The sequence below is a fragment of the Megachile rotundata genome, chromosome 15, assembly GCF_050947335.1.
Source record: "Megachile rotundata isolate GNS110a chromosome 15, iyMegRotu1, whole genome shotgun sequence".
Classification (NCBI taxonomy): domain Eukaryota; kingdom Metazoa; phylum Arthropoda; class Insecta; order Hymenoptera; family Megachilidae; genus Megachile; species Megachile rotundata.
In genome coordinates, this window is record NC_134997.1 from 4435737 (window position 1) to 4449791 (window position 14055).

Here is a 14055-nt window from a genome sequence, read left to right on the forward strand (position 1 = left end):
AATTCAGAAATTTAAATATTTGGAAATATAGGACAATTTCTACAATTCCTGATGTAAATTTTTATGTTTAAATTTAATGAAATTCCTAAATTTCCAAATTGCCAAATTGTTAAATTTTCACATTCCCAAATTTTCGAAATCTTTCCAATTTCTAAATTTTCTAACCTTCACATTCCAAATTCTCAAATTTCGAAATTCCCAAATATGTCAAAGTCCAAAATTCTCAAGCTCTTCATTTCCAAATGTTCAAATTCGAAGTCATTTTATACTTCTGTTATAGCCTTTTAATTATAATTAAATCAAGCAGGCAATTAAATTCAGCACAATTCTATGCCTGTAGTTATCATAAAATAAAACTGAAATATTCTAGTTTGTATTTAACACACTGACTGCCACACTGAAACAATTGAAAATTGCATCAAGTAGTGTTTTAATTTTTAATCAATTTTACCAAATATTTTCACAATATTTTATTATATTTATTTTCCATGAATCCATGTAATTAATGCGAGTATTTTTTATGAGGAAAGTGAACAAATTTTTAATAATACTCATGTTAGATCAGTTTAGCAATTTAAGTGTCACCCATATATGGATGACACTTAGTGGTAGTTAACGTGTTAACAGATTTATATAAAATTCGTATGGTTTTTAAACATTGACCCTTTCCTCTCCTACGCCGATATATTTCTCATGGATCTCATAAATAATTCAGATAAATACATTAGTTAAATATATATATTTTCATTTATACACTTCTTATAATAAATGGAAAATATTTGCTACAATAACACTGTTGCAGTATATTTTATTACCCCTTGCTTAATCTATTTTGTGAATTAAGGAGTTGGTAGATAAAAGAAATGAAGGACTGCGAAGGGTCAAAATATACAATGGGCCTCGCCCGTTAAATTCGAATTTGGTACAAAAGATCTTGGAGGGCGAGTCCCATCATTTCCACTCAAGGGATTAACTTTAAAATCGGTCAAATGACCGCTCCACAAGTTACGAACTTCAAGTTAACAATTTGTTAAAAAGCTTATCGTGAAATCTACGCTTAGTTTTATTAATATAAAGAATTAATACTTATACGATTTTATGGTGAATCGCCTATTTATTTTTCAACTTCGTTTTTAATTTTAAATAGAGAACTCATTATACGTCGTTAGGTTTAGTGTTAAAGCTTAATGGTCGTACTGGGGTAACTGGAGAAACGACCCTAATTTAGTTTCAATTTTAGCCACTTTATATCTTGAAAATCTGAACATACACATTTTTGGTACCTTCTTCTTCAAACTGTTATGCGTCAAAAATATTCAGCTAAAACTTCAGCTTTACAATAAAAATTTGGAAGGTTTCTGTACAATCCGTCATTTTTTTAGTTCTGAACAATTGAAGAAATTTCAGATTTCAAAATTTCAAAAAGAAATTTCAAAATTCTGTTTCAGAATTTTTGTTCATATTCAACGTTTAAATTTACTGTCATCAGCTTTGAAATATTTTAAAACAACTTTCAATGATTATTTATAATTTTTTAGTTACGAAATTATTCAATTTTTATGTAATTTCTCTGCTGTTTATATGAAAACAGACTTCACCACGTGATTCTAGGGTAAAATATTTAAACAAAACCATTTGTAGTTTTTTACCCTTTGAATGTATCTTCACTATTTGCAAACAGAAATTTAAGACTCACAATTAAAGAGTTGAATGAATTCTTTTGAAGTTATTATTTTTCTACTAACAATTTATAATTAAATACTAACTGCTATTATTCCTTTTTAACTTTAAAATGTTGAAAATTAAAAATTTCAGTATTACAATCACATTTAAATTATATTATCTGTTTCACTATGTTTACACGTCACATGCATAATATTATAAAATTTATTATGTATAATATTATGGAATATAAAATGCTTATTAAGTCGAATGACGATCGAGAGTCATCACTCGAGCACAAAGGGTTAATATCCTCCTTTGGAACATCCTGCGTTGAAAATGTGGACACCCTGTACATGTACTGGGTACGTATGTAACACGACTTTTGAGCTTCGAGTGCAATCTGCTCTCCGTGGTACCTGTTCTACCTGCTCGAAAGAAACGATAGGTGGAAGGTTGAAAGAAGATTGGATGGGGGTATCTACGACAGATGTGAGATGTGCTGCTGTTGCACCTTCTTGTGTGCATCACGTAACTGCTTGTCGACCGAGGATCGCTTTTCTTGATCATTTACCTTCGATTTATGGACGGCTACCGAAATTCGTACCCTCTGAAAGGTATTATTAATCCGTTCCCGGCGAACGACGTATTTCTACCCTACTCACTGTTTATAATGAGTGACGTATTCAACGACAATGAATATTAATGCACTGATTGATTGTTTGTCAATCTTTGAAGATAAAAGTATGGTTCGCTTTGAATTTTTCAAGTTAATATTTCATATAATTTTATTGTTTAAGTTAATATTTCATATAATTTTATTTTTTAAGTTAATATTTCACTTAATTTTATTTAAATTAAATTAATATTGCATACTTCGTTAATTTAAATTTAAGTTAATATTATATTTAATTTACTTTAATTTAAATGTGATTGTAATACTGAAATTTTTAATTTTCAACATTTTGAAATTAAGAGGGAATAATAGCAGTTAGTATAATATTTAATTTAATAAAAATATTACTTCTTTTACATGTATAATTCGATGCAATATTTTGGGATGTATGATGTAGTGCAATATATCTTGTATGCAGTATAAAAATGGATTCGGACTTTTGTGAGCTTCTGTACTTGCAACTCAATTGTTTAAGTGTTACATTTGTTTAGGAATTATATTAAGCAGCCATTTAATTCTTAACGAATTATGTCTGTTGTCATATTCATCTCCTTAAAAATTATACATTTTATTATTGGCAAATTATATCTTTTATGATATTAAGCTTCATGAAAATTATATCAAATAGTAATTTTGATAAATTATATCTGTACTATTAAAATATTCTCTTTTTCCAATTTATTTTGTTAAATCCATAATTTTAGAAAGGGTGTAAAAGTGAAATCGTATAAATCTGCGGATAAGTATACATCATAACATTATTCATAATTGTACTACACACGGATCAATCATCGAATCTAAGCATATAACTTCTTTTACAGCATTTTACAATTTTTATATTTCTTCTCACTATTATTTCTTCGGGTTATTGAAACGATGATTTCATATATTTTTCAAGATGCGATTTCGAGATCAGTAGTGTGAATTAGGCTTTAATTGCTTTCGTCAGCACTCGAGTCTTTTAGCGTGGAGGAACTTTCATTTCGCGTCATCTGCCCGCAGCAGCGCGTAATGACGCGTAAACACGCGTGCGTGTCTTCTCGTCGGCGGTGCATCTGTTGATGGAATAATGACTCCTCGAGCACGTGTTACCTTACGTTTTCTTTCACGCTCCTGCTGTTTTCGTTTTCGTCATTTTTACTCCGAACCCAGCACGACGGTGTATTTAGAATACAGATGCACAGAGATAATGGAGAACGTTAACGTCAACCGAGGAATTGTGTTTACCATCTAGTAGCCAGTTGTTTGTCCCATTCGAAGCACTTTGCAATTTAGAAACAATGGTACTTTAGAACTTCGGAACTTTGTCAGAAGTCTGGGACCTTGGGATTTCGGACGTGGAAATTTTCCAAATAGTCGAGTTAGGAATTTTTTGAATATCCAAACTAAGGATTTTGAAAGTTTTCCGACTTGAAGACTTTGGAGGCGTTCACAGTTAAATGTAAAGTTAAAGTCAAAGGAATTTGAGATACTAGGAAATTTGATACCAGGTGAATTTCAAATCTAGGGAATTTTTGAACTTGAAACTTGGGAATATTAGGGTTATGAGAATCTGAGAGCTTAGAGATTTGGAATCTAGGGAAATTGAACTTACTGAAACTTGGAGCGTAGAGGAGGACCTTAGGAATTTAGGACCTAGAGAATTTGGAACATAGAGAATTTGTGTCATGCGGAATTTGGATCTTTAGAATATTGGAATATAGGGAATTTGTTACTTCACCGTTTTTCAATCTAGGAAGTTTGAAACTTCGTAAATATGAAATCTCACGAATGTGAGTGCCGCATGCATTTCGCATCTATGGACTTCGGAACTCTGGGACATTGAAGTCTAGGGACTTTGGTATCCGAAGAATTTTGAACGATAGCAATTTGAAATGTAGAGTATTTGTACCATAATAAATTTGGCCGACACCAAATTTTGACCCTAGAAAATTTAAATATTATTCGTTGTAGTATCTAGGGAACTTTGGTCATTTATGGACTAGGGCATTTGAACCGATAGGAGTTCAAAACATGGCATACTTGGTATATAGGAAGTTGGAACCGTGGAAGTTGTAGGTCTAGGGATTGTGACCTTAAAAGTGCAATATCTAGAGAATTTTTATAGAGAGTTTAATGCCTAAGGAATTTGAAAACTTGAAATATTGTAGTCTCGAGAATTTCGGATCTTAGAAGTATGAAATGTAGCAGAAACTTGCTGAGAAAGTTTGGTATCTACGGAATTGCAAATTCTAGGGATATTCTTAGTAATGTAAAATGTAAGAAGTTTGTCCTAAGTTTGACATTTAGGGAATTTGGAATCTTGGAATTTTTGTGTCTTTGAAATATGAGATCTTATTAATCTAAGCTACAGGGAATTCATATTGATAAAGTTTGGTATCTAGGAAATTTGCAATTTAGAATGTTGAGGTATAGGGAATTTCTGGCTTTGAGTATATGGAATCTAGGGGATTCATATCGAAGGAATTTGATGTCTAGGGAATTTGCAGCTTGCAATTCTCGAATATAGGAAATTTCTGGTTTTGAATACATGGAATCTAGGGGATTCGTATCGAGGTAGTTTTGTATCTAGAGAATTCGCAGTTTGGAATGTTGGGATACAGGGAATTCTTGACCTTGAGTATATGAAATTTAGGGGATTCATACCAAAAGAATATCAGATCTAGAGATTTTTAACGCCTATAAGACCTTAATACTATAAGTTTAGAAAAGTTTACTACCTTACCCTAATTTAAACTCGAAATCCACGAATATATAAAGAAAACGTATTTTATCCGTTTAGCCTATTCAAATAATGGGACTATACTTAAAAAAGTTTAACCTAAGCAGTCATATTCTGAACAGTTGCATCACACACAGCTAATTATTCCTACAACGTGAAGACAACTAAAGAAAGTTAAAATGTTACATTACGCATTCAGCCATTCCTGATTATGCAGATTATAATCAGAATCGAAACCAAAATTCAATTGCAGTGAAAACACTGTAGTGTGCGTCACGGGTGTAACACAATATTGTAGAACAAGAGGTTAACTGTTTAACAGTTGTAATTTCAATTCATTGTAATTATAAACCGTCATAAACACTCAGTATATAACAATTAAAACCAAACTTCCTCAATAAAAATTCAATAATAACAACTTTTGTAGCTCGCCTGTTTAATATTTCCAACGATGAATCATCGCAAAATTTGAAATTAATTCGACTATAGTGATATGTAGCAAGTGGCGTATACTAATAGGTTATCCACCTGATACCTTCGATAATCCGGTGATAAATACTGAAAGAATTTCTCTCCTTTTTCGTTCGATCTTCTCGGTCTGTAAAAGGTTAATCGTTTTGTTCTGTTAATGGCAGCTTTTACCGAGAAACGTCGCTCGTTCGCTCGTTAACGCTGACGCGCTGCCCGAGTGGCCTCACCTGCGTGACGTCAGCGAACGGTAGAGCGACTATTATATTTCATAACAACGATGCCGATTGAACTGCACGAATGAATGGAAGTCGTGAAGGAAACTTCCTGCCTTCTGATTTTCACCGTTGCAAGTGAGTTGCAACTGTGCACCGAATGGTGACATATATTCGACGCCATCCGTTGCAAATATTTCAACAATGCTAGTCGACTGGTGTGAGTCATGGTTCGGCTTGATTGGTTATTCTAATAAATAAATTTATCAGATTATTTCACGGAATTATTCGAAAGTTTACGGTTACTTTTGTGTATGACGGGGGAATGAGGCTGCTTTTAAATTAAGAATTAAAATAACATTTTAATTCAAAAGATTCCTTGTGAACAAAATAGGTATACACAAAGACGTAGTAGTTTTAAATTTAATTGTCTCAATGTAACTTATAAATTAGTTATGGGTCTACCTGCATAAATTTTTACAGCAATCTAACCTGTCATCATGGCCGTCGATCGTCGTCGTATCGATAAAAAACTGTGTACTGGTTTCGATCATTTCTGACACACAGAATCAACTGAAACGTTAAAAGCTCTATAACTCATCCTTGACGACAATACTTGGTCATTGATGTCGTTCGTCGTGAAATAATTGCATTTAGTATCGTTTTCGATAGCTTCAAACACGTTTAATCATTTGTACCAACTTTAAAACGCCAAAGTCTCATGCTTGTTCAGCTCGTGTTTGCAGTAAATACTCTAAATTTTAAATACATATTCGAATTGGTGTGGGGCACCTGGTAGACCGACTGGTTAAATTTCACCAAACACCATGTATAGTGCGCATGTACATCTACAAGTAATAGTCATTTTGAGCCATTCGAACGTGAACTTTCTGTACAAGAAAGTGTTATAAAATGCTTCAGATAAAAATACTTGTTATTCAAACTCCACGGTTAAATGATCGAATGAATGTTATCGCCGTTCAATCGGTTTTTGCCCGTTTCCCCTTCGTCCGTGATTCTGCCGAGTTGGCTTAATACGTTTCGCGTGAATCAGCTGATTTTTCAACGGACGATGATTTACGAACTTACCGTTCTAAATTTGACCGAAGGAAACGGCTAGAATATCCCGCTGTTCCTGATCCTATCGACACACCAGCCTGCGCTTCAACTTTCCTTTCAAGAGGGTGAAAGTTTTGCGCGGGAAAAGAATCAATCTATAGCGGCCAGATAAACTTCCACATCTTTATTTCATTCAGGATGATACGTTAACAGGTTATTCGCTCAGGTATTTCCCATTGATAATTCTGGAAGAACTTCAGGCGTTTATTCTCAAAAATTAGTTAAAATTTCTGATCCTCTGCAAATTTAATATTAGGTATTTGTCTCATTTTCATATTTCTCAAATGTCTATATTTCCTAACCCTTACATATATCTTTAAATTTCTAAAATGTTTATGTTCCTTAATTTCCACATTTTAAAATATCTTCGAATTTCAAAATATCCCAAAGTTTCTACATCTGCAACTAACATCAGCGCATTCCAAGATATTGAAAATGCAAGAATTTAAAGAAACATCAATAGGAAGAACCCTCCGTTGGAAATACAGCATGAATAGCAGCCGCACAATGCATCTTAACGATTATTTTCCAAATACTTTACTCGGACAATGTCTAACCCTATATAGAAAAGGGTGTGCTGTGACTGGGAGGATTTTCTTCGCGTGAAACTGCACGAACGGCAACCTCTCGCTCGGAAGGAATACTCGACTATTTTAACCATGAAATAACTCACAGTCGAGGGTTCAGCCAGGAGGGTCGTGAGGCGAGAGTGGAAAGAGAAAAAGAGACGAGTAAGCAAACGTGAAGCCGAAAGAGCAACGGAGTCAGACGTGAAGACTAGGGGATCGAGGGAGCAAGAGAGTGGCATGATATGTGGGTCCTAAAGATAGAGCACCCGAAACAACCATAAACCTTTTTATTCCACTTGCCCTGTCCGACGTTTCTCAACGCTGCCCTCGTCCACTCGACCTCTCCACCGTGTAGGGTAACTTTTTATCGCGAAAAAGAAACATTTTCCCGGAGACTATGCGTCGACTCTATGAACAAATCATGTTCTTTAATTTGTTAAATTTTCGATATCAGTTAAATGTATATTTATTAGATCAGGTTTATAGCAGTGACGCATAACTATAATAATCTTATTGATTGTAGGTTAATTTGTCTTCATTTAACTTAAGCTCAGTTAATTTGTCATAATGTAATCTAACCTCAGTTTATTTTTTTATATGTAACCTTCATGTCCTCACCGGAGTTATTTTATACAAATGTCATATAACTTCAAATGACTTATCACAATCTAACCTAATTTAAATTATCTTGTTTTAATCGAATCCAAACTGTTTTACTGAAATAACTAAACTTAAGTTAATTTGTTCTAACCTATCTTGAGATTGTAGCTCAGCTGAGTTATTATATCCAAATTTACCATAACTTCAATTTATCTTAATTTCACCTAACCTGTTTTACATAACTTGAAGTTAACTTGCGTTAGACTAAATTAACTTAGTGCATCTCAACCTACATTAATTTTGCTTAGAGTAACCTAACCTATCGTATTATTCTAATCCATTATATTATCCTAACCTAACTCAAATGAACGTATTTTAATCTCACATAACCTAAGTAAGTTTATTTTAATTTAATCTAACCTAAATGAACTTACCTTAATTTGATTTAACCCAAATAAACATATCATAAATTCACCTAGCCTAGTTAACGTAACCTCACACAATAGATTTGAATGATGCAATCTATCTAACCAAACTTACAGTTTTCTTATTCACATTGTTCTTGTTTAAAATTGTGAGATTACATCCTAAGTTTAAACAAGAATGATTTGATCACGTTAGGTTAAGTTTGAAGGATAAAAACAAATTAATTTCACTGATCGATACATGGACATTATCGATTCATAAACATAGCAATAATTATCGATTAATGTCGACAATAACAGCATACATCAAATATTCAATACGTCATCTGAAAGTAACACACAGGATTAATGAAAAGTATAAAAAGAAGATGAACTTTTGTGAACCATAAGTTTGCCGGAAGGCATCGTGTGGTCACATCAGCGAACAGCTGATATTTTTGTTGGTTACGTCGACTCGATAAACGTGCACCTGCATAATACGTTCCCGCGCGAACCATGAATGAAGTTTCCACAATGGTGGGGTGAGTTTGGCAAGTGGTTCGAGCCCACCGTGAAATCGACTCTCACAGAGCGAGTTTTGCTTTCTACGAGAAGTCGACCTGGCTTCTTGCCTCCACAGCAATTTCGATCAACCCGCTTCCGGTTGCTCTTCTGAACCAGTGATGGGCAGAACAACTGCCCGTCGAGGAGTTCACGGGCAGCAGTTTGCGCAGTGTAATTTAACCCTTTGCACACGACAGATGACTCATTCAGTTTAATATAACAGTTTCAAATAAATATTTTTTAACTGAATCCATAGTATACGTGTGGTGTATAACAAAGCAAACAATAACGAAAATTAATAATAGAGAAATGGTAATCTTAAACGAATTCTGTAAATTTTTTAATTGAAAAGTTTTAAGGTTAACGTCTGATAATAGCAAAAATACTTCCGATGTATTAATTTATTGGTTTATAGGTTTATAAATTTGTAAAATTTTTAATTTCTGAATTTATTAGTATATCGGTTTACGAATTTAATTTACTGGTTTATAAGGTTACAAGTTCTCAAATATTTAGATTTGTGAATCTATTAGTTTGCGAGGTTATAAATTTACAAAATTTTAAATTTATAATTTTCGCGGTTTATAAGTTGCAAATGTATAACCCTATAAACTTATAAAAAAGGAAAGTAACAAATTAAAAAATTTGTAAATTTTAATTTAGAAATGTGTAGAGTTAAAAATTTAAGAACCCTGAATTTTTGCAATTAAAAATTTACAAAAGAAAACATTTAAAGACCTTTTAAATTTTACTTACAAATTTTAAACTTCAAAAACTCAGAAATTCAGAAGCTTACAAATTTGCAAACATGCTTCATACTTAAAAATTCAAGAATCTGGAAATTTTTAAGGTTAAAAATTCAAAAACCTAAATTTAAAATTTAAAACTGTAAAAATTCGTAAAGAATTTGTCTCTCCAATAAAAGCAGTATATATTTGTCCCTAATACGAAGAAATTTAAAATTAACAAAATCGCAATCTACGAAAGAAAAAGTTCCACGAGTACAATTATAAAAGAGCTGCGTTGTCGGCTCTAAATCCCACAACAACGCAGTATTTATATTTTTAATTAATAGTAATTGACTCGATGGGCGCAGAGCGAACAGTTTTGCAGGTTGTTGCGTAAGAATTTGGCCGCGAAAAGAGTGGTACTATATCGATCGATGTGTAACCGATGGATCTAATAATGGTCCCGATTATTCAAGATCGAGGCGTGCGATCCCGAATCAACACAGCTGGGAAGAGATATTTTCCGCTCGTGGCGATGGCTACGTTCTGGAGGTAGGCGTTAGCGTGGGTCTATACGCGATTTTAAATATTTAATTCTGTTTAAACGTCAGCAAAGCCACGCGTAGTCATTACTCGCGCGAGGAATACATAATCGCCGTCCCCAGGTAAACTGGCTGCGAGGGGAAAATTAACCGGCCGTGAATCATCCTCCCACTAACTCGCTGCGGATTTCTTTCCGAAAAATTTATCGAACATCATCGGCTGATCGATTGTTTCGATACTTTCGAGATAGCGGTTTATCGTATTAATGTTTATGAATTGCAAATTTAGTCGAGGACGATTCAATATATTTTTGCAGTGCGTACGTGCTTTTGTTATTCTAATTATTTTTGCGTTTCAATAGTGTTGGACTTTTTTACTGCTGTATTATTCTTTTGCATTTTTACTAGTTTTACTATTTTAGTATTTTTTGAGACACTACTATAGTATCTCTTTACTATTTTACTGTTTTATTATTTTCTTGTTCTACTATTAAAATACTTTTTTATTATTTATACTATTTTCTGTTCCATTATTGTACTACTTTCTTACTATTTTTACTATTCTTTGCACCGCTATTATACTATATTTTTACTAATATTATTACTATACTATTTTGTGGCACACTACTATAATATCTTTTTACTACTTTGCTATTTTATTACTTACTTGTTCCACTATTATAGTACTTTTCTTCTATGTCTTTGTCCCACTATTATACTACTTATTTTATTATTTTCACTATTTTACTGTTTTTTTGTTTCACCATTATATTACTTTTTTACTATTTGTACTACTGTTCTATTGTACTATTTCACTATTACTATACTATTTTACTATTGTACTGTTTCTTTTTTTATTATTTTACTGTTCTTCTACTATTGTATTATTTTATCTACTCTACTAATCTATTATACTCTTTGACTGTTTTACTATACTACTAGATCACTATTTCAATATACAACTATAGTATTGCATAATTATTTTGCTACTATACGGCTATTATATTTTAATATCACATTTTTTCACTATTTCGCAATTCCGCTGTATATTTTTACTACTAAATTACTATATTACTATTATTTTGATGTTCCGATAACTATTCTATTATTATATTGTGTCCTTTTTTCCCTATATTACTATTTTACCATACAACTATATTACTATATTATAAAATATTTTAATAATCTAGTATTCTACTATTTTCATTTTTTTTTTATACTGCTATTTTACTATGGAACTATACTATTACACCACTATTCTAATATTCTACTACTTTTCTGCATCATTATACTACTATTACACTATACATTCCATATTCCATTATACAATTAAACTACTACTTCATTATTATTATTATTCCGTTTTCCAATATTTCACTATTTTAATTGTATTTCTGTCAGTGTACTATTCTACTGTCCTACCATTTCACAATACAATACTATAGAGCTATACAATTCCATTATTGTACCACTTCAATACTCCCTTTATCACTGTAATATACCAGAGGTTCTCAAATTTATATAGTCGGAGGACCTTTCTTGGACAATATATTTTTGCGGATTAGTAAAATTTAACTTTTACGAACTATTGTTTAGTTATGTTCATAACTAGTCAAGTATCAACAAACACAACAAATTTTGACCACTTTTGATTGTTATTAAATGAGTTATAAAAGCAATAAATTGAGATATGTAAAGATTATGTCAAAATTGTTTTGTGAACTCTATTATACTATTAATATACTATTATAATAGCTAATTCTACTATATTCTACTATATATATTATACTATATATATATACAGGGTGTTACCTGTAACGCTACTCACGATTTTTCTCCCACTTGCAGCCACCTTACGAAAAAAAGTTTAGAATAAAATTTGCAGGGTATGAAGTGCACAATAGATATTAGTAAAGCAAATTTTGAAAACAGTTTGTTCTCTTGGCAAAGTCAAGGTCACCTTGGGTTTCTTAAATAGGAACATACATTTTTTTTTATTCATAGCTTTAGAGGACATCGAGACGAATTCGAAACATATATTACATTATATTTTTATTAACATATTACTCGATTTACAGAAGTGGAAAAATGTAAAGTACTTAACTTTTGACTTTGGTAGGGTAACCATTATTTGGTTCCAAAGAGATCACTGAATGTAAACACGTGACTAGAATATAAGAAAAATACACTTTATTTAATTACATGTTCAAAATGTAACATATGCCGCCTTCCATCACATAATATTCCAGTCTTTTACTTCACATTTCCACTTCTGTAAATCGAGTAATATGTTAATAAAAATATAATGTAATATATGTTTTGAATTCGTCTCGATGTCCTCTAAAGCTATGAATAAAAAAAATTGTATGTTCCTATTTAAAAAACCCAAGGTGACCTTGACTTTGCCAAGAGAACAAACTGTTTTTAAAATTTGCTTTACTAATATCTATTGTGCACTTCATACCCTGCAAATTTTATTCTAAACTTTTTTTCGTAAGGTGGCTGCAAGTGGGAGAAAAATCGTGAGTAGCATTACAGGTAACACCCTGTATATATAAATATATATAGTATATATATATACTATATTCTACTATATTCCATTATATATGTATACTATACTATATTACTATTCTACTATTCCACTATTTTCTCATATTTTCCTACATAAATTTCACTATAAATAGTAAAAATCAAGTCAATAAATTGTGCTATACTCTTGCTTTCTTATTTCACTCAGAACAACACAATTAAAAGTTTCATGTCGTATAATAAATGCAAAACATGTTAATGAATTTCAACTCTAACTCAATAAAAATAATGACGCATGTGTGTACATTAATCCCTATAATACGATCGATAATCTCTCAAATTATCAGGCGACTTAAAACGTCCGTAGAAAAAAAACGAGATAATAAATTAATGATTGATCGAGGGGGCAGACGGAAGCGTTAAGTGAGAAGATTGGCTTAATTAAATTAGCTTCTTTGCTGCCCTAACGATTGAGAATGATCGCGAGGAAGAGGAAGACGTGATTATTTTCGATTCTCGAGAAACCAGGGTCTCGAAGCTTGGCGTACAGCCAGGCGTAGGCGATTACGAGAAATAATGAAAAGGCGTGTGTTACGTCCCTTGAAATTGATGGTTCCTTTCGTTAATTTTAAAATTCCGTACCTGATAGATTAAAGGTCTACCTGCAAATTTACTTTGTGCCGCTCTGACTATCGCGGATCATGCCTTTAATTACGCGCGTGGAAATATCTTGCAAATTTGCGTTAAAATTAAACTATTACACTATTGTGATAGTTTATATACAATAGTAGTCACACAAGTACTGTATACATACATACATATATTTTATTACATAATATATTGTATATTATGTATATTATAATAATACTATAATAATATAATAATGTTGGAAATGCAATTCACGGCGGTGTTCCTACATAATTGAGTTGTACTTTCTTGATTGCTTTTATCAATGTTTAAATACGTTGACAACAGTTTTTTGTTATAATACTCTCACTCTTATTTTTTTTGATCGCCATAATACACACGTTAAATGTTTAAATGTTAATATAAAGTTTTTTCTTATATCAAGATATTGTGTTTGTTTTATTCAGTTATAAAAAACTCTCTGCCTGCTCCTTTTCAATAAATAATATATTATTATAACATATTATAATTTATTAGTATAATAATATATTATTATAGTACAGCGGTACTTACTGCAATACCCTATTAATATAATATACATAATATACAATATATTATAGTATTATAATA

At 31.8% G+C, this 14055-nt stretch overlaps 1 protein-coding gene and 1 long non-coding RNA gene across 10 annotated transcripts in view; one reads left to right on the plus strand and one right to left on the minus strand.

Annotated features, from left to right (window-relative positions):
- Positions 1 to 14055, plus strand: part of scalloped (TEA domain transcription factor 1 homolog scalloped) — a 261075-nt gene that overhangs the window by 39145 nt on the left and 207875 nt on the right. The window lies entirely within an intron of this gene.
- On the minus strand, positions 3042 to 8934 carry LOC143265872 (uncharacterized). Of its 4 annotated transcripts, none has more exons than XR_013040643.1 (5): positions 8466 to 8934; positions 6675 to 7100; positions 6209 to 6591; positions 5759 to 5993; positions 3042 to 5658 (listed from the first exon to the last, which is right to left on the minus strand). It is a non-coding gene; the product is annotated as an uncharacterized LOC143265872 (long non-coding RNA). The 4 variants fall into 4 exon arrangements; XR_013040644.1 differs by having other exon boundaries at positions 6236 to 6591; positions 6675 to 7047; positions 8466 to 8933; XR_013040642.1 differs by having other exon boundaries at positions 6236 to 6591; positions 6833 to 7100; positions 8466 to 8933.